Raw genomic sequence first — 21870 nt, forward strand, 5'->3', positions numbered from 1 at the left:
TTTTTGTGTCAACATTTAATAATGCTTAATTTAATATTGGATAATAGTTAACAAGGCAGTAACCTGACTTCAGAATCATGATTTGCACCAGCTGTGAACTTGCCTGGCTACAGTAACTCATCCCTTATTACCACCAAGAATAAAATACATCAGTACATCATAGCAGAAACTGTCTTTGAAGACTATTGGGAAATTGTAACAGGTCCAGAATGCTGTTGGTAATCCAATTGGTTGTAATATGTAACACCACTACTGGTGTTGCTTACAGTTCATTGATAGCTGCAATCAAAAGTGAGGTTTTCATTCAAAAAGCTCTTTATAACTCGGCAGCTGGGGGCCTGTGGTCTCTAAGCTGCATTGGTCTGAATTTCTAAAGCATTGAGGGAAAGACGCTCTTCACTCTCAAATTTTGCACTTCTGGTGTGGTGGAATGGTCGTTTCATTGAGATGAAAACAGCTTCTCCCCCCCCCCCGCTTCCTTTCAGAAAGTTAAGAAAAACTGAGCTTTTCCTAAGAGTGCATCTATTGCCCCATCTTTTACCTTTTTTAAAAATCTATATGTTTGTTATGTTTACTGTTACAGTACATACTATGCTATATGTTACTCCTTAGCATTATAAACTTAGTTTTATTTGTTGCTGTTTTAATCATACTATGGATGTTGTGAACTGCTGAGAGTCACAAAATGGCAGCAAGCTATGCATTAATTAAATAATCATCAAACAAACAAATTCAAGCTTGTCTATGAAGTGAAGCTTAATTAAAAGAAATCATCACAGACCCAAAATAGTATTGAGCAAGGAACTCAATATGTGATATATATCAGCATAAGGACAGTAACCTACACTGGAAGCTGTTTTTGTAGATTTCATGATATCTATTATTTCTTTGAGAGATAAAGCTGCATGAAATAGCCAGATTGATCATGGGTCACCCTATAAAGAACTCTTACATTCAAACTGAGTTGTATTTGACTCAATATTGTCACTAGAATAATTACTGAGTCAATATCATGGTCGCCACAATGTAAAAAAGATGTTGAGACTCTAGAAAGAGGGCAAAGAAGAGCAACAAAGATGATTAGGGGACTGGAGGCTAAAACATATGAAGAACGGTTGCAGGAACTCGGTATGCCTAGTTTAATGAAAAGAAGGACTAGGGGAGACATGATAGCAGTGTTCCAATATCTCAGGGGCTGCCACAAAGAAGAGGGAGTCAAGCTATTCTCCAAACCACCTGAGGGTAGAACAAGAAGCAATGGGCGGAAACTGATCAAGGAAAGAAGCAACTTAGAACTAAGGAGAAATTTTCTAACAGTCAGAACAATTAATGTGTGGAACAACTTGCCTGCAGAAGTTATGAATGCTCCAACACTGGAAATTTTTAAGAAGATATTGGATAACCATTTGTCTGAAGTAGTGTAGGGTTTCCTGCCTGGGCAGGGGGTTGGACTAGAAGACCTCCAAGGTCCCTTCCAACTCTGTTATTATTATTATTAATAATAATATAACCATCCCTATTATTGTACAAAATGAAAGCAAGAATAATAGCTTTTTGAGCCATGCCTTATCAGCGTTAGAAGAGGCACTTGTTGAAGTTTTGGAGGAGTTGGGACAATATCTGAAAACAGCTTGATTTTTACCAAATCCAATTCCAAAGGAGACTTTCCCATTTCTAATTATATTCCCTCCTGTAATTCTGTAGAAGATATCTGTAATATATCACAGGGTCCTTTATCATGGCATATACTGTATAAAATGTGGAGAAAGCAGCAGTGGCATTGTTAGAGGAGCTGGAAGAGTGATGCTGGACAGCTCCATTCAACCAAAGTGTATATAAATAATATTCTTGGTTACTGATTGGATGAAATAGCACATGGAGTTGTTGTATGCAAATTATCTGAATCCCAAAAAGTGCTCACAGAAGATCAGAAAAAGTAGATTTAGTATGATGTTTTTGCAGATTTGAGGTACTTGAGATACTCCAAAATATATCTGTAGGCTGCATAAAATGTGATGGTTATTTTTGCTCATTAAAATATACATTATATGCTTTAAAATGTAATTGTTTTCTAAATGCAGGAGAAGCTAGAAGGAAAGAACAGAAACTTCATAACCATAGCTTGTGATTAGCCCAAAGCTGTACAAACTGGACTTTAGAAATGTATGTAAAGCTAAAACAATTGACTTTTTTAACTTATCCAAAACCTTACTAAGAGTTCATGCATGACCTAATACATGACATTTCCTTCTATGCTGAAGTGCTCACTAATCAAGAGCTCCTCTTAAAATCAAGACAACTCCCTTATACCATAGCTGATTATCATTATCCTGTTCTTTACAAAAGATTTGATTGAATGTAACCTTATTTGTCAATATAACGCACCACAAAATTCCTGTAGTGTTGCACTGCCTGTAATCCCAACTGAATTCTTTAATTGGGTTCCAAATTATGCTGAGCTGTCCCTGACATTGTGCTGAACCCAGTACACTTTGTGCAAATACATCCAGGAAGTTCATCCAGGAATTCCAGGATCAGGGCTGGCCTTCAGCAGACACACTGAGTATTTTATTTTATATTTTATTTCCCACTTTTGTTATTTTTATAACTAATTCAAGGCACTGAACACACACAATACTCCTTCCTCCTCCTATTTTTCTCATGACAACAAGAGTTGGGCTGAGAGAGAGGGAGGGAGGGAGGGAGGGAGAAAGAGAGAGAGAGAGGGAGAGAGAGAGAGGGAGAGGGAGAGAGAGAGAGATGTGATAAAGTCATCCAGCCAGATTTTATGCCAAAGTGGAATTAGAACTCACAAGCGTCCAAGATTCCAAGATCAGGGCTGAGTAATTACACTGAGTAATTTTGCCAGTAAAAGAAGAAAAGAGGGACATCCAACATCCACAAATCTCTTTTTATCTCCATAGCAAAAAAAAAAAAAGTATAATAAGAAGAACCAATACTTTGCTCGCTTTTCATGAGAACTGAAAATCTGCAGGCCTAAGAAGAGTGCCTCACACTGCCTAATACTAATTCTGGCTGATGGGAACCTTAAATTTTCTAAGGCCTGGTTATCTGAAATCAAAAGCCAGAACAGTTGTTCCATGCAACTAACTTGGTTGATCCCAGGTGAGTTGAGAGTAGAATGTGAGCCTTTGTAAAGGGGTGTTGTTTCCAGGTCTTGTCCATTCATCAATCCTTGTCCATCCTTCTGCTCCCTTCCTGAAGTTGCAGCATGTCCTCCCTACCCAGCTGGCACCAGATGTGTTGTCAACCCACCACTGTATGTCCCAAAGCCTCCGAGTGGCAGTATGCAAAATCCCAGGTGACATTCACCTGGAAGTGCTTGGCTCTCAACAGCTGTAGCCCCTTGATTATCTTCCCCGCCTTGGCAGCTTTGTGCCTCCACCATTTCGATGGCTTGTCAATTCTGCTTAGCTATCACTTTGACTGACTGGAATGAGAGAAGTGGGAGTGTGGGGTGTAGGCGAATGGTTAAAATTAATTGCTACATAAGAAAAAAATGAAAGATAATTATTCCTGCTTTCCTGTCAGTGCTTGAGGGTAGATGACCTCATTAACTTGCAGCTTGTACACAATTCAATTACTAGGAGATGGAAAATACATTTTAATTACCTCAGTGGCTTATGCTCCATTCATCTCCATTTGCATGGCTTTTATGCTGTTGTGTTTTGAAGAAGTAGCACCCTCAGACTACAGCAACCATAAGAGCTTGATTCTTACCACAATTATACCTATATGAGGTAAGATATTAAATATGTGCAGTTAACCCTTTGCTGACTATTGGATTAGAAGTTCCTATTACAATTGCTAATGCATTTTTTTACAATAACACATTTCATCTTCTTATCCTTTATGGAAACTCATTCAATGTAGATCTGACATTCAACATCTATCATCTCACTATTGCCTTTCTTTTAATCCACCAGTAAAATGAGTTGCTGGTCTATGATATAATATATTCAAAACCAAACAAATCTTTCTTTTTAAAAAATCAAATGAAGTGACAACTGCTTCTCAAGGTCTTTTAACCATGGTTATCAAGGAAAAATTCTAAGTAAATTCTAAGTAAATTGTCAGACTCGTCTAACAATCCTAGGTTGTTCGCCTCCCATTTTTTTAACCTGAACTAGATACTTTGCTACTTGAAGCAAAGGACAAAATGGGGCCCCTTCAGAAGACAACCTGGATGGTAATTTAATAATAGTCCAACCATGTCCTTCCATAGTACAAAGAACTAATGTGAGGTGCAGTGCAAGGCAGCTGTCTCATTCAGCTGAATAGTAGAGTACATAGAATATACTTGTTGTTAGAAAACAGGAGAGCCAGTCAATTGATCTTTGTATTTCTGTAATGTAGTGGATAAGATAGTTAAATATAAAAATAGAAAACTACTTGGATGGTCATCTTTTGAGGACTTCCAGTGATGTGATCACAGTAAGGAATGCCTTAGAGAACAGACTATTTGTTCAACATTGTTACTTTGATTAAAATTATAGCTCTGGTGATTACAGTTGCTCCTTTTAAAAATCCATTAAAAATCCCTGACCTGTGGAGCTTGGCATGGAAGTTCTCTCAAGGAGGAGCTTTTTCCATTTTATGCAGAATGTGCCAAAATCCTATCAGCTCTGCCTAACTTTGTGTATCCCCAATTCCCCGGGCAAGAACCCATTTATCTTGACTTTTTGCGCTCCTATGACTTTGAGTGTGGCATAAATCATACCCATGGTACACTGAGCATAGGTGTAGGAAAAGAAAAATGCTTTGGCATAAAAGTGCCTTTCCATTGGAAGGACCAGAAGCAGGTACCTACAGTAATAATACTTCGAGTTTTAAGAAATGTATCCAACACCAAAGCAAGTATCATCTGAAAGTTAACACATGGGGAAAATTGGTTCTACTCATGTGGTCTTCAAAGAGAATGTAAAACAAATGTCAGTGGGACGGTTCCACTGAAAGTGTAAGGCTTTATAAGGCTTACATTTCTTCAGATTGTGCCCATACATTCTATAGAAACTTAAAAGCACCAGAATCACAACAATTTTTGGAATCCAATTAAAATTAAATAAATTAATTTTTGTTCCATGTAGTTTGGAGACCATTTAGAATAGAATAGAATAGAATAGAATAGAATAGAATAGAATAGAATAGAATAGAATAGAATAGAATTCTTTATTGGCCAAGTGTGATTGGACACACAAGGAATTTGTCTTGATGCATATGCTCTCAGTGTACATAAAAGAAAAGATACATTCGTCAAGAATCATAAGGTACAACACGTAACGATAGTCATGGGGTACAAATAAACAATCAAATCATATTAGGAAAACAATCAATATAAATCATATGGAAACCAGCAACAAGGTTACAGTCATACAGTCTTAAGCGGGAGAAGATGGGTGATAGGAACGATGACAATATTAATAGTAGTGCAGACTTAGTAAATAGTTTGACAGTGTTGAGGGAATTATTTGTTTAGCAGAGTGATGGCGTTCGGGGATAAACTGTTCTTGTGTCTAGTTGTTCTGGTGTGCAGTGCTCTATAGCGTCGTTTTGAGGGTAGGAGTTGAAACAGTTTATGTCCAGGATGCAAGGGGTCTGTAAATATTTTCACAGCCCTCTTTTTGACTCGTGCAGTATACAGGTCCTCAATAGAAGGCAGGTTAGTAGTAATTGTTTTTTCTGCAGTTCTAATTATTGTCTGAAGTCTGTCTTGTTGAGTTGCAGAACCAAATGAGATAGTTATAGAGGTGCAGATGACAGACTCAATAATTCCTCTGTAGAACTGGATCAGCAGCTCTTTGGGCAGTTTGAGCTTTCTGAGTTGGCACAGAAAGAACATTCTTTGTTGTCCTTTTCTGATGACGTTTTTGATGTTAACTGTCCATTTTAGATCTTGCAATATGGTAGAACCTAGAAATTTGAAGGTTTCTACTGTTGATACTGTGTTGTCTAGTATTGTGAGAGGTGGAAGTATGGAAGGGTTTCTCCTAAAGTCTACCACCATTTCTACGGTTTTGAGTGTGTTCAGTTCCAGATTGTTCCAGTTACACTACAAGGCTAGTCATTCAACCTCCCATCTGTATGCGGATTCATCGTCTCAAATGAGACTGATCACTGTTGTGTCATCTGTGAACTTCAGTAGTTTAACAGATGGATTGTTAGAGATGCAGTCATTGGTATACAGAGAGAAGTGGAGAGAATACAGAGCCTTGGGGGGGCCCTGTACTAATTGTACAGGTACCTGACTTGATTCTGCTTAGCTTCACCTGCTGCTTCCTGTTGTTAGGAAGCTTATGATCCACTTACAAGTGTGTTCAGGTACCGCTAGCTGGTTTAGCTTAGTTAGAAGAATGTTTGGAATGACGGTGTTGAATGCTGAACTAAAGTCTACAAAGAGGACCCTTGTGTAGGTCTTTGGAGATTCAAGATGTTGTAGGATGTAGTGCAGAGCCATATTAACATCATCATCTGTTGATCTATTTGCTCGGTATGCAAATTGCAGGGGGTCTAACATCGGGTTCCTGATGGTTTTCAAGTGGGACAGCACTAGCCTTTCAAAGGTTTTCGTAACTACAGATGTTAGAGCAACTGATCTGTAGTCATTTAGTTCTTTGATGGTGGGCTTCTTTGATACTGGAATGATAGTAGAGAATTTAAAGCAAGAAGGAATTTAGCACTTCTCTAGCAATTTATTGAAAATTCGGGTGAAGATGGGGGCCAATTGGTCAGCACAGACTTTTAAGCAAGAAGGAGTTATCTTGTCTAGGCCTGAAGCTTTTCCTGGCTTTTGTCTGTGAAATAGATCTTGCACTTCCTTTTCTGTGATCACTAGCAGTTGTGAACCCATGGGATAGGGTCTGTTGAAGGAGGTTTGGCTGTTGTTGGAGTGTCTGAGATGAGGATTATGGAGATAGGTGGCTGTAGTTTCCTTTTAAACCTGCAGTAGAACACATTCAGGTCATCTGCCAGTTATTGATTTCCTTCAGCCTGGGAAGAAGGTTTGCCATAACTGGTGATATTTTTAAGAGTTTGCCACATGTTTGCTGGTTCATTTGTTGAGAACTGATTCTTTAGCTTTTCAGAGTAGCTTCTTTTTGAAGCTCTGATCTCCCTTGTTAATACATTTCTGGCCTGATTGTACAGCATTTTATCACCTTTTCTGTAGGCTTCAGTAACAGTTACATAGTTGGAAGGGACCTTGGATGTCATCTAGTCCTTCCTCTTTGGAATGACATAGCTGCTTAAGTTTAGCTGTGAAACAAGGTTTGTTGTTACTGTATACTTGCAAGTTCATGGTTGGTACACATAGGTCTTCACAGAAGCTGACATATCATGTTACAGTATCTGTGAGTTCATCTAAGTCTGCAGAGGTATTTTTGAAAACATTCCAATCAGTGCAGTCAAGGCAGGCCTATAGCTTTAACTTTGCCTCCTCAATCCAGGTCCTCATTGATTTAATTGCTGGTTTTGTGGTTTTAAATCTTTGCCTGTAAGTAGGTACAAGGTGAATCATGCAAAGATCAGAGTGTCCCACAGCTACTCGTGGTAAAGATTGATAAGCATCTTTTAGTATTGTGTAGCAATGGTCTAAAGTATTCTTGCCTCTAGTGGGACAATTGACATGCTAAAAGTATTTTGGTAGCTCTTTCCTTAAGTTTGCTTTGTTTAGATCTCCCAAAATAAAATCTCCTAGTGGATTATTGTAATGCTCTCTACATGGGGCTCCCCTTGAGGTGCACCCGGAGGCTTCAGTTAGTCCAGAATGCAGCTGCGCAGGTGATAGAGGGAGCTTTGCGTAGCTCCCGTGTAACACCGCTCCTGCGCAGACTTCACTGGCTACCTGTGGCCTTTCGGGTCCACTTTAAGGTTTTGATCACTACCTTTAAAGCACTCCATGGCTTAGGGCCTGGGTACTTACGGGACCGCCTGCTGTTACCTCATGCCTCCCACCGACCCGTATGCTCTCACAGAGAGGGACTTCTCAGGGTGCCATCCGCCAAGCAATATCGGCTGGCGGCCCCCAGGGGAAGATCCTTCTCTGTGGGGGCTCCCACCCTCTGGAACGAACTTCCCCCGGGTTTACACCAAATACCTGATCTTCGGACCTTCCGCCACGAATTGAAAACACATCTATTTATTCACGTGGGGCTGGCTTAAATTTTATCGGTTTTAAATTTCTATTATTAATTTTAAGGTTTTTTTTAGTTTTATACATTTTAAAATTTTTAGGCCAACTATATAATAAGTTTTTTAATCTGTATTTTAATTGTATATTGTACCGTTTATTTTATCCTGGCTGTACACCGCCCTGAGTCCTTCGGGAGAAGGGCGGTATAAAAATCGAATAAATAATAATAATAATAATAATCATCATCATCATCATCATCATCAGGGTATTTGGCTTCAGCCTCCATAATCTGGTCAGATAGAGTTCGTAATGCCTTGTTTACACAGGCTTGTGGTGTGGGGGGCATAAACAGCAATTAAAAGAAATGAGGAGAACTCACACGGAGAATAAAATGGTTTACAGATGATAAGTAAAGACAGTAAGTTTTCATCACAGAATTTATATATTATAGTTATATCCTGAGACCAGCTGTTGTTGATATATAAGCATAAGCCTCTCTCCCTTCTCCCATTTGTGCTTTCCAATTCATTTTCTACAAATAAGACATGCTCTTGCTAGATGTATCTTATTGTTCATAAAATCATAAAAAGCTTTGCTACATTACAATATACCTCAGTGGTGGGAGGTTTGATGCCCATAACCATCAATGTTTCTACAACATGTCCCTTGATATCTGTCAGTCCTCATCTCCACTTGTTTTCCTTTTTTGTGAGAGAGTCCATAACGCTGATTCAGAATTCTACTTGCATACTTTATGTCTGACTATTTTGTACAGCATTCTGTTTCCCACAATGGAAACCCATAGATTGTATTGACTGGCCAATTAATTGATTTGTTGATTATATGCCACCATGGTATAAATTCTTAGTGATAATAGTGAAGGATTTCTATAGGATGATCTGCTCCAGCCTGGTTCTTCTGTTTATTATCACCCATTGCCACTATAATAAAAACCATTCAGGTATCCAAAATACAATAACTTGAGCCCTGATCATTTGTGCCTTGAATGAGAATTCTGAATTGATTAGTCTGATGATCCATTTGTTTGTTTCTTGGCTATACATGGTATTAGGAATCTTTTTCAACAGAAAAGTTAAAAAATGTAAAAATGTAAGGATAGGTCTTCTTATCCTACTTATTCAAAGTCTAACTTTTACTTCCATATTATGTCACAGGCAAAACCATTGCCTGCACAATTATTTTCTCTGTAGATATAATTGTCATGGTATATATAATTGTCATCTTTCATTAGATTTTCATTGCTACGCTAACAAATGCTAGTCTGCAGCATATATTTTGGCTGTTGGCTTTTAACTGTTAATAATTGATTGTAAAAGGCAGAACCTACATCAGTGGTGGGTTTCAAAAAATTTTATTACCAGTTCTGTGGGTGTGGCTCGGTGGGCGTGGCAGGGGAAAGATATGTAAAATCTCCATTCCCACCCCAATCCAGGGGAAGGTTACTGCAAAGTCCTTATTTCCTCCCGATCAGCTGGGACTTGGGAGGCAGAGAATAGATCGGGGTGGGGCCAGTCAGAATTTTTACTACCAGTAAAATTTCCACTATTGGTTCTCCAGAACTGGTCAGAACCTGCTGAAACCCACCTCTGAGCTACATCACTTCAATATGTTCCTGGTCAGTTTTAAGGCTTTCCTGTTCCCATTAATTTGGTCTTCTTGATGTCTAATCTTAGTCCTTATTTTTGCAGTGCTCTTTGATTTTCATTACTAGCGATTCCGGATCATTTGAATTGTCACCTATCAGAGTAGCGTCATCAGCATTGCACATGCTGTTAGTATTTTGCTTCTAGTTTTAAAACCATGCTCATTTTCTACCAATCCTGCCTCCATTAATATATATTCAACGCATCTAGCATGAACTGAATGTAATAACTCTAGGTAATAAGACAGAACTAGAAATAAACATATTTCTAATTCTGTCCATGCAAACTCATAGTTATATTGGTAAATCATTTAAAAATCCATTTGAATATGAAGTAATACGGCTATGTGCCAATTTCTTGGGTTTTTGCATTCTCTAGGCTATCAGGCTAAGAAGAAATAATATCCCCAGGATGTACCATAAATGACATTTTCATTTTTCTTGATGGCTTGGTGATGTCATTTTTCATAATGATGATTATGCATCTAGTGGCATAGCTATAATATATCTTTCTTCACATTGTGATGATAGCCAGAGTATATCCATCGCCACTATTTACCATACTCCTCCCCATCTTAATGTATCTTATGAGCTTGAGAACTTCTCAAAGTCATTTGTAAGAACTTTAGAAAGATTTTGGACTATGTGGAATTGATGGACTGAAGATGGTTCTGTGAAAAGCAAAGCTGATGATCGTGGCAGAATAAAAAACTGGCAAGTAGACCAGCTCTTTGTAATTCCACTTAAACAAGGAGAGGACTTGAGATCACCTACAAGTGCTTCTGACAATTGCTCCTCATGAGGAGACTGCAAGACAGCAATCTGCCAGATTTAGTGCTCTGATGAGGGAATAGCCATCTTGGTCAAACTCTGGTTCACATATTTGAAAGGACACTGAATTCACATACTGCCTTTTCTAATCACTTTTGTAAATGGCTTGCCAACTGCTTTTAGGAACATTTGGTTTTACAGCAGTAGATGAGTTTTCTTCAATCCATAGTGAAAGTACTATTCGGGATTTTAAAATATTTCTGGAATAAACAGCCAAAGAATGATTAAGACTGCTTTTAATAAGTTACAAAAGGACTAAGGGCCCAAATAAAGGTGAAATAAGATTTTGAAATTAATCGTGAGAATCTTTCCTGGGAAAAATGATTTTATTATGAATTCTTGATTAAAAGAAATATAAGATAAAGCTTTACACTATACAGAACTAGAAGGAACTAAAAATTACAGTCAAAAGAGCAGACCTAATACAGAATGAAGCAAAATATTTTAACATTGGCCATATTGAAGGATATTTTTGAAGAATTGACCCAGAAGTTAATTGTAAGAGTGCCTCAACAGATAGACTGTGTTTAAAAAGGAAAAGGGAACAAGATTTTCCTGACAAGATTGAGACTGATTTGAAAATGAATTTAAAATGACAGGCTATAAGGCTGACATGGAAAATGATGTTACACTTGACATACAAAAGAAATTGGCTGATGTCTTAATAGTTAAAGGGATGTACAAAAAATAAACCAAGAGAGTGACCTGCATAATTTTCCTATGTTGAATTTACCAAAGAGTGTGGTTAAAACTTTGAATAATTTTGTAAAAAGGAACAAATAAAAAATATAAATAAATAAAATCTAAGACATTACTTGAAGGGACTGAAGATCAAGATAGAAATAAAAGGAATAAAATTGGTTTATATGATCAAGATTAAAATAGATAGGTTTTTGTCTGGTAATTCTTAACAGATTTTTGCTGACATCAGTACTGAAATGTGATTTGGGAAGAAATCATTTGTATGTTAAGAAAAGACAACAATTTACTAAAATTGTTTAACTCTGTGGGATGAAAGAGGAAGTCATTTCTTTATAGGTTTCTTTTCCTTTGTTATATATTTGTTTTTTCTTTTCCTTTTTTCCCCAAATCTTTCTACATCTTCTATTTTTTATTCTTTCATTTTTTTAGTTTGTATTATTGTTGTAACTGTAATTTTTAATAAAATTACTATTAAAAATGAAATACAGAACAATTTAGTTTCATTCAGATAGAAAAGTTATAAAGAAGTGATATTGTTACTCTTTCACACATCACTTAATCAGCAAAAGTCAGAATTTCTGAAACCTTTCAGATACTTTTGAGTACACTGTAAATGTAGGAATTGAAAGTCTGTGGAAATTCTCAATCCACCAGGTCATAGTTGACCCAAAGGTGTTTTTTTCCAAAAGGGAATGGGACTTTGTGTATTTTTTTCCCTTTAAAATTGTTTCATTTCTCATCCACGAAGCTTCTTCAGTTCTAAACTGGAATCTCATGTTTTTTCTTCCAACCTTCCCATATCACCAGTACTTCACTTGTGAACTTTTCTTTTTCAATGCAAATTCTATCTTGCCAGAGGACTTCAGAATTCTTAAAGATTCCAGCTCTTCCAATCTATCCAAAAGGTGAGGAAAAATTGCTCTACCCTTTTGAATGTAGGCTCTGTGGTATTCTCAAAGCCTTTTGCACCAAAGATTGTGTAATATATTTCTTACAGGAGTACTGTATCTAATTTCCTTCCTTTCTGCCAGACATTAGACAATGGTCTGTTTTGCCTGCTAAATATCCTAGGATCAGTCACTGGAATGTGAGGAGGACACTTTGAAGGTCTGTGCTTTGTACTTGGACTCTGTTGGCATTTAAAGATTTGTGTAGTGTGGGCTCCTTTGTAATAGAGAAAGTGTCAGTAATGCACAGTATTATTTATACTGTAGATTTGTTCTCAGTCTCAACACAGAGCTTTAAAAAAATTTCATTTCAAGATCTGGCCTGGATATTGTAGATGTCATGTGATTTAATAAGGAAACACACACCTGCATTGTGTATCTCCTTATCAAGAAGAAAACAGAAAAGGTTAATGCATAACAATTCTGGATGAATAAATTACTGAAAAGCCTCCCATTTCTATTTTGTATGCTCCACTCTGTTTTCGTACGCACATATTTTGGTATGAAGTAGAGGGAAGGTAAATTGCTTTGGGAAAAGATCAATTACATAAAAGGAAAAACGTCTAGCCATGAGGTAAAAAAGGTAAAAAGTTGGCATAAGTTATGTTCCCCTCATCTGTAGAAACATAGGCATATTTTTAACATGTCCTAGGCCATTGAAAAATCAAGAACATTGACAGAGAATAGAATGCATCCTATTACTCATTTCTAATCTGAAATGAGTTGCAAGATCCAACCTTGTACTTCTTTCACAATTCTTGCAAAGTTTTTATTTTAATACCTCAAATAAGCCATGAAAACAAAGGGTTAGGGAAGTGACGTAGCAAGAAATTTTTTTTATAGGAACGTTTTAGAGCAGTACAGAAAGGATATTTTATCTAGTCATTTAAATTCCCACCAACCTTTTCTAAACCATATATTTGGTCAGATAATATCTGCTTCGTCCTTTTAAATTAACTTGGGCAAAATCAGTCACTTAGAACTGAACTGAAATTGGTAGACTGCTTAAATACAGTGATACAGAGAAAATACAGAGAAAATTGACAGTATTTATTCAACCAGTGTCATCACCAATGCTGGGCAGTAATACTTCATCATTATGGCAAGTCTGGCTTCATAAAATTATGGGAGATCATAAGTTATTGCAAAATATAGTACCTAAAGCATTTACTGCAGTAAAAGGAAGTGAAGTAAAAGGCTCATAAGCTTTTACTACAGCCTCAAAGATTGGCCTGTTTATCCCCACCAAATTTTCTGAGTGTGTTTTTTTAATCATAATGTCAGTGATGAGGAACTTAACTTTTATTTAATAAAACAAGAGGCACATATGTGTGAGTGTGAGAGAGAGAGTGTGTATGTGTGATCCACCTTCAACTATCGGACAGTCTAACATTTATGTATTTGTTCTCCTCGGGTGATTGTCAGTGGAGGAGTAAACACATTTTGTCTGCATTTTTTTTTCATCCTCAACTATTGTCTTCTTTACACCCTGCTGATTTAACTATTATGCAAGTGTTCCTATAGACTACATAGTCCATTTTTTTATAAAGGAAAAATTACTTATTTGAATTCATCCTCTGTACTCCTCAGATTTCCTGATTTCCTGCTTACCAAGGTAAAACCTAAATCATTGCTTTTTATTTTTAGAAGTACAACATTCTGTTGGAAGAAATATCCATCTGGGTTCAGTTCCAAGTGGGGACAAAGACACTGGAAACATGGAGGCTGCTTGGAAAGATGGTTTAATGGTGGCCAGGATCACATGGCTTGAGATCCTGAACAGAAAAGGGATGAGATCCTGTGCACTCCCTGGCTTTATGCTTTTTCTGAGCTTTGAACTTCCTGGGGCAAAGGAAGAGTATCCTGATTGGTTGTCAGACTCCCAGGGGGTGGGGGTCTTAGCTAGCCTTGCTGGCTGATGTAATCTTCCCAGGTGCCATGTGGTGAGTTTCAGTTGCTAGATGGGTCCTATTATGTTGCAGATGATGGCCCATTGACAAAGGTGGGGAGAATGAGTTTCTACCTCTGACCCATTGACAAAGATGGGGGGAGTCAGGAAGCTGCTTTGTCTTTAAAACATGTTTCTCCATTTCTCATCCAGGGAAATATATTCTGCCTTTTTAAATATTTTCTAAAATATTTCATTCTTCTAGGAGGGGGGTGGGTGCTAACTTCCTACAATTCAAGACCATAACTAGGGAAATGGGTGCCAGCGGGAATCTGAAGATCTTTTAAAAACAAAGATCCAATTTAAACAAAAATATTTATGAGGTGCTCAACTAGGGTATAAAAGATAGAACTACAAACAATATAAATCATTTCCCAATCTCTTCTTTTATTGAATTGCTCCTTTTCCTAAGGAACTGAGATACAGGTAGTCCTCAACTTATAACAGTTCATTTAGTGATCGTTCGAAGTTACAATGGCAGTGACTTATGACCAATTTTCGCACTTATGACTGTTGCAGCATCACCAAAGTCACATGATCAAAATTCAGACAAGTGGCAACTGACTCATATTTGTGACGGGTGCAATATCCCGGGGTCATGTGATCACCTTTTGCGACCTTCTGACAAGCAAAGACAATGGGGAAGCCAGATTCACTTAACAACCATGTCCCTAACTTAATAACTGCAGTGATTCACTTAACAACTGTGGCAAGAAAGGTCATAAAATGGGGCAAAACTCAGTTAACAAAGTTTCACTTAGCAACAGAAATGTTGGGCTCAGTTGTGGTCATAATTCAAGGACTACCTCTACTTGCCCACCTGGAGGACCCACGAAGAAAGTGGTTTTGTGGCTTTTCTCTTTAAATTAATGGTGTTGCTTTCCTGCTCTACTGCCATGAAGAGAATGGGACAGGGAGTTTTTTTAACTTTTTTGTATCATTTGATGTTCACCAGCAGGAGAGCTTGCATTTGAAGCAGTATAGGGATAAAAAAAAAACCCTCTCGGTCAATTGCAAGCAGATGTTATCTTTTGGAGAGTGAGTTGGGCCGTGGTAGCTCAGGCTGTAAAGAAGCCTGTTATTAAAACACAGCAGCCTGCAATTACTGCAGGTTCAAGCCCGGCCCAAAGTTGACTCAGCCTTCCATCCTTTATAAGGTAGGTAAAATGAGGACCCAGATTGTTGGGGGGGGCAATAAGTTGACTTTGTAAATATACAAATAGAATGAGACTATTGCCTTATACACTGTAAGCCGCCCTGAGTCTTCGGAGAAGGGCGGGATATAAATGTAAATAAAAAAAAAAAAGTTGCATCATCGGAGACAGGTTTCATCTGGGATGACTTATGCAATCTACACCCTCAGGAATGGGAGGCACCCTGTGGCACTGAGATGCCACTTGACTCTCCGCTTAAATTCAGAAGTACAGGCAGAATTTCTTTTGACTAAAGTTCAGTGTCTATGGCGTTTCTTTCCTAGCATAGAAGGGATTTGCCATTCTTTTCTTCTAGGCTGGGTATCTTTTCAGCTTTCCTAGAGTATAACCAAATTCAAGGTCAGCCAAGATGACATTTATAACTTCTGATTATTTTCAGAAGCTGTTTTTGGCTTACACTGAAGAAAGGAAGAGAAGGGAAGGGAAAGGAAAGGAAAGGAAAGGAAAGGAAAGGAAAGGAAAGGAAAGGAAAGGAAAGGAAAGGAAGAAAGCTTGCAGCTTTATTTAAAAGGCTTATTTTATGAGAGTAGCTTAATTAGAAGGAACTAATTAATCAAAAAGCTAAGCAGATAACACTGATATAGGAATCTACTGTGCACTTCCAAGAGTTGGAGCTAAGTGGGGAGTCAGAAAGACAATCTTTGAAATAGTTAGGGTTGATTGAGACCAGCTCCCCAACCCTATTTTAAGAGTTGGTTGTGACCTATTCATTTTAGCCTCTTTTGAGAATGATGGACCCTAATGATCTATTTACCCTCAAGTTCTTTAGAGGTAGAATCCATAACCAGATATTGTAGCTGAGAAAGTACAACCACGCCAGAATGTTGCGTTCTTCTTTGCCACTATAGAAGGAGTGTGTGCGATGGGGAGCTACTACAGTATTTACAGCTCAATGAATGAGATTAATATCATGGAACATTCAGTGCTCATTGATACCTCCCCACCTGTCAGCTGAAGCACAACATCAAAACATCCACCTGAATCACTTAGCACTTAATCCAGAATCCAATGTGTATTTGGATACAGACCAGTTCCTTCCCCTGACTCTTCTCCTATGTATTCACACTCAGGCTTCTTCATCCATCTAACTGCACTGTGATTCAAGCTGTGAACCTCGCAATGAGCTCACATGGCTTTAATTCCCGTCTTCATTTGCTTTTCTTCATCCGCTTGCTTCATTTCCCAATCTGCTCCGCTCTTCTTGTTTATAGAGTGCCATTCAGGTAGCGTTTTGCACATTAAGAAGGCAGCCAAGGTGTGATTTCTCACAGAAGGCCATCCTATACCATTCGGATCTTAAGGGAAGTATTTTAGCCCTGTTTTCAGCTGGATGGAAATTGCTCCCTACAAGGGGGAAGACAATGGAAAAATGATTTTAGAGGAGGGAGCAGAGCAGGCAGTTAAAACCTAAGACAAACGGCAGATGACTCCTGAGAGAGAGCTCTTACATGCCTTTCAAGGGAGTGAGGCGGAAGAGGCCTCTTGCTATTTGCTCGCTCAATCCGTTTAAAACACAGATTTCTTGTTTTCACTGTCTCTTCCGCTGCTGGCTCCTCTTGGCGCCTGATGTTTCCTATCCTTCTCTCCTCCCCCTCCGTATTTCAAAGCTTTGCAGCAAATAATCAATGCCAACCAGCACCAACAGTCCCTTTCTGCAATTCTAAAACCCCATTAAATTATATTGTTGGGGGAAAACAATAGTTGTGCTAATCATGCTCTGTGCATGTGCATCTTAATTTCCCCAGAGGCTGGAATATGAATTTTTACTAACATGTTAATTTTGTGTGTTAATCAGTAGCTGTAGGCCAAATGAATGGATTGACTATGTAAAACTGTTTGATATTGAAACAACTCCTTTTGACCCCCTCAAATTGGCTTCATTCCCCTAAAGACGGTTAAAGTTAATTAAGCACTCAATAGGTTTATGGTGTTTAAATTAAAATATATTACTCCTCATTGTGTAGTCATCAAGTGAGAGAGGCATTCTCCTCCTGGTTGCTTGGCTAGCTAATGGGCTTATCAAAATTCATGATGTAATAAGGTGGATTTTGAGCGGATTGACAATAGCTGTTATGAAGTCCACTGACACAAATTATGTTTCTCTAATTATGGCCACTAGAGGGCAGAAGGTGGCCACAAATAAATCTAGGAAGTAGGACAGCAAAATGCTGGCTACCTGTGGAGATTTTATTTCATTTCATTATTAAAAGGCACCAGTGGGGGTTGCTGTTATGAATAAATGCAGTATTCATCTGATAGAAGGGGAACCATGATTCATATTTCCTTCTTCCACCAAGAAGTCTTTTGGCATTTCTTTTCAATCCACTTCCAGTCTTTATTCACCAACCTGGTGTTGCCTTGGAATAGTGTGAATATGGAATGTAGGGAAGAAATAAGGAATAGTCTTTGTGCGAAGAAGGAGACACGTCACTGACCAATCATAGCTTACTGATCATCTCCTATTTTTCCCCAACCATAAACAAAGCAATCCTTCTCCATTTTATATTCAGATAAATGTAAGAGGGAAAGCGGTAGCATCTTCATACTTTGGTCTATCTTTCCATGGAATACTACAGTGGTGGGTTGCTACTGGTTCTCCCCGGTTTGGGAGACCCAGTAGTGGAAATCTTGATATGAGAACGAACCGGTTCGTTCTTAATGTCAGCTGGGCCTCCCGCCCACCCCCGCTCTATATCTACCTTTATTCCTTTGTTTTTAGCTCAGCTGTAAGGTGCGGCAGAGTGTATTGCCATGCCTCAGCTGTTTTTTTACTCAATGCGCTTGTGCGAAATGCAAGTTTGGCATAAGTGTGAATGAAGCAAGCTCGCACGCAGCAATCGTGCGGAAAGCGCATGCGTGATGCGAACCGGTGGTAAAACTGGTTGGAACCCACCACTGGTATACTAGATAGCTAATTATACATTACCACTCATTCAGCCACCCACATAACTCCAAACCAAAACCTTGATGGATAAGCACTCACATATATTCATATTTATCAATGCCAGCTTATAAAGGATTCCTATAATTTAAGTATGGATTCAATTCATCTTATTTTTCTGTGTAAATTTACAGAAAAGACTATGAACAGCATGCTTGACAGACATCTATTGATAGGCAACTTCAAGACCCTCCATGTCTTCCTAATCATAGTTCTGTACTCTGATTTGGATGCAGCATCCCTTCCGATTTAACACAGAAGCGCCTTGGTGCTTCTGATAAATGATCCCTTGAACAATACAGGACCGTTCTTGTAACAAAGATATTAATATTTGTCTTAGATGCAATGTTTCTACTTCATGAGGAGGACATCTAAGGAAATGACTGGTAGGAGAATAGACAGGAATTGGCCATTCCCCTATTATCTGATTCCAAAACTGCCACTCTAAAGTTTTCCTTCCAGGTGATTTCACCTTAAAATGGTAAAGGACGTTCCTCAGTAACTTCAGCAATGCTAGCCAGGTCAGATCTTGTTAGGATGAAAAGGGTCAGGGTACTGATGATTTAAAACTGACCTGCCACTGTAAGGCTGTGGACGAGGATGAGTCAGCAGGGTTATTGCCACTTTAAGACTGAGAATGAGTCAGCAGGGTTATTGCTGCTTTAAGAAGATGTCTATATAAGGGAGGCCATGAGAGGGCCTTATCTCTCTCTCCTCGTGTATCACTCTTCTCATCATGGTCTATCTGCATTGTAGTCCTTCGTGTAGAATTGAAGATTGATTGATTGCCTGGTATGTGCCTACCTCGTGTATGTATGTATATAGAAGTCTTGTACATAAACCACTGTTTTTAAGACAAACCTCTATGTCCTGTATATGCTCCTGGGTTGTCTCAAAATAGTAGTCACGCTGTAAACACTCTGACAGAAAGTCATACGCTGACGGAAGTAAGCATTTCTCACCACCAGGCTGACCTGAACCCTCTGATACAGCACTAGATTGAAAAACAACCTCAAACTATGGAGGTGATTCTTCAAAAGACTTTCCAATTGGATTAAAAAAAAATCCCCCTCTCTCAACCCTTTGACATCTGTGGATTTGTTTTGTTATGTTTCAACCAGTCCACAAGCCAATCTAGATAACAGCCATTTAGGAAGCTCAATGCAACCAAAGAAGATGAAAGAGAGAAGTAGATTTGGGTGTTACCTGCACAACATTGTCAACCAGCGGCATTACTCCTGATTATCACTCCCAGCAGCATCACATGGATGCTGAACATCAGGAGGAAGATACCTTTATGCCCTTACATGATTCAAAGTATCTTATTGGATTTGAATCCTAAGTAATGTTTAGCCTTATTAGAAGGCAATAGATAATCTGTTAAACAAGAAAGCACCAGGAGTAGATGAAATACTCACTGAATTATTTAAAGCTGTGAGAGAAGAGGTGCTGTTTCAGCAACTATTAAACAAGGTTGAATACAATCGTATGGCCCCAAAGACTGGAAATAATTACTGTATATCTACACTGAAGAAAGGGGATGGAAGATAATTTGCAAATTGCTGAACTATTGCATTAATTTCACTTACAAGCAAAGTTTTGATTAAAACCTTACAAAGAAGAATAGAATTATAAATGAAGAGTGAAATGTCAAATAAATAGGCAGCTTCAGAAAAAGCAGAGGGATATAATATCAGATCAATAAGATCAGACAGATAGATATTGGTGAGAGCAGATACGTTTTTCAAGGAGAAAGGCAATGGCCTGATAATAAGGATATTATTATGAGCATAAACATCAGTATACTTAAAGTTATGATTTTTCAGTGTCTGTGAAGGTAAGGATTAGGAATGAAAAAGAATTTAAATGCCAAATTATGGCTCTGAAGACACTTATTAAAAATATCAGGGATTTCGGCTTCCGGGTGGCGCCACCTTTCTCGCTGGGTGCTAATTTATGGCACTCCGCATTGAATATGGTAAAAGCCAGTGAAAACAGCTGTTCCCTGCTTAATTTCCCTCTCTGGTTGAAAGAGAGAGAAAGAGCAAGGGGGGGGATAGTGGTAGATTCCCCTAGGGGCTTTGTTTTTGTTATGCAAAGTCCCGAAAGGTCGAATCCCCTTGAATCCTCCCTCAACCTCCAATATTCACTGCGCTCCTGAAAAAGCAGGAAAAGAGGAAGGTGTCCACTTCTGCTAACAACTGATTTCTTTTTGTGGATTTCTAAAAGCAGACGGAAGAAGCATGAGTGAACAATTATTGGTTTGCAAGTATTTTTGATTTTCTGACTTCCACCTTTTTTAAAAAAAAGAGAATTTCCCCCCCCCTCTTCTTTTAATTGTTTAAAATGGCGTTTTAGAGAAACTGAAAGCAGAGCGATACATCAAAGGGAGCCTTGCTGTTGAATCGAAACTGAATGGAGATTTTATCTTATTGTGTTTGACTGTGGATTGTTGGATTATATTACTTTGTTTAAGTACTTTGCAAGGGGATTCTCAGCAGGAACTTTGTCATGAAGGTTCTTTCAGAAGAATGGATTCGTGACTTTATACAGGACTACACAGAAAGTATGTATTTAATTATTCAAAAATACAAATTGATAAAAAATGGGGACGTTTTGGATGAGAGCGTGGAGCAAATTAACCAGTGCAATCACTCAGAAAATGGAATGGAGGAGATACAAATAAAAGTGGATAAATATGAAGATATAATCGTGAATAAACAAGTTGATGTAAAGAAGTTTTCTTTAAATAGTTTGGATGAAATGCCTGAATTTGTGCTACAGGAGACTGTCCCCCGAATGGAAAAGACTCACAAGCTTAATGTTTTCCAAGAGTTCTCTTTTTGGACTGATGGACTTCTATAGTAATTTCTGGATTCTTGGACATAAGGAACTACTAGGAAATATTGTGACTGACTTTTCAAAAGGAGTAATGAAGGAAAGACAGAGATTAATGCATCAAAAAAAATGGCAAGAGACAAAAGTATTATCCTTGAAACAAGGTTTTTTTGAAATATTAACAGACAAAAATATTAGTGTTCCGGAAAGACAATTTGTGAGGAAGATCTGGAAGAAATGGGTTGATTATATGTTTTATATCTATCATAAAAGACTATATATTTGGATCTATACTGGATTTTGATGAGGAAGGACTAAAGTTGAATAGATATTGTAATTTTCTGTATTGAAATTTTATAAGGTGTTGCACTGAATTTTAAATAGAATATTCTCAAAAGATCTTATGTAAGAAAGATATGGGGGGGAAATTATATGGTTATAGAAGTTATAAGGGACATATTTTTTGAATTGGATTGGATTTTTATGCTTTAGCTGGTTTTAAATACTTTAGGATTAATTTGTTCTATTGATTTATATATTTTACTACTGTTAATTGTTAATTTATTTTTTTATTTTTTTATTTTTTTGAAGGATTTTGGTTATGTTAGGAGGAAGTCAGAGCTAGAGAGGGAAAATT

Source organism: Ahaetulla prasina, chromosome 1, assembly GCF_028640845.1.
Source record: "Ahaetulla prasina isolate Xishuangbanna chromosome 1, ASM2864084v1, whole genome shotgun sequence".
NCBI lineage: Eukaryota > Metazoa > Chordata > Lepidosauria > Squamata > Colubridae > Ahaetulla > Ahaetulla prasina.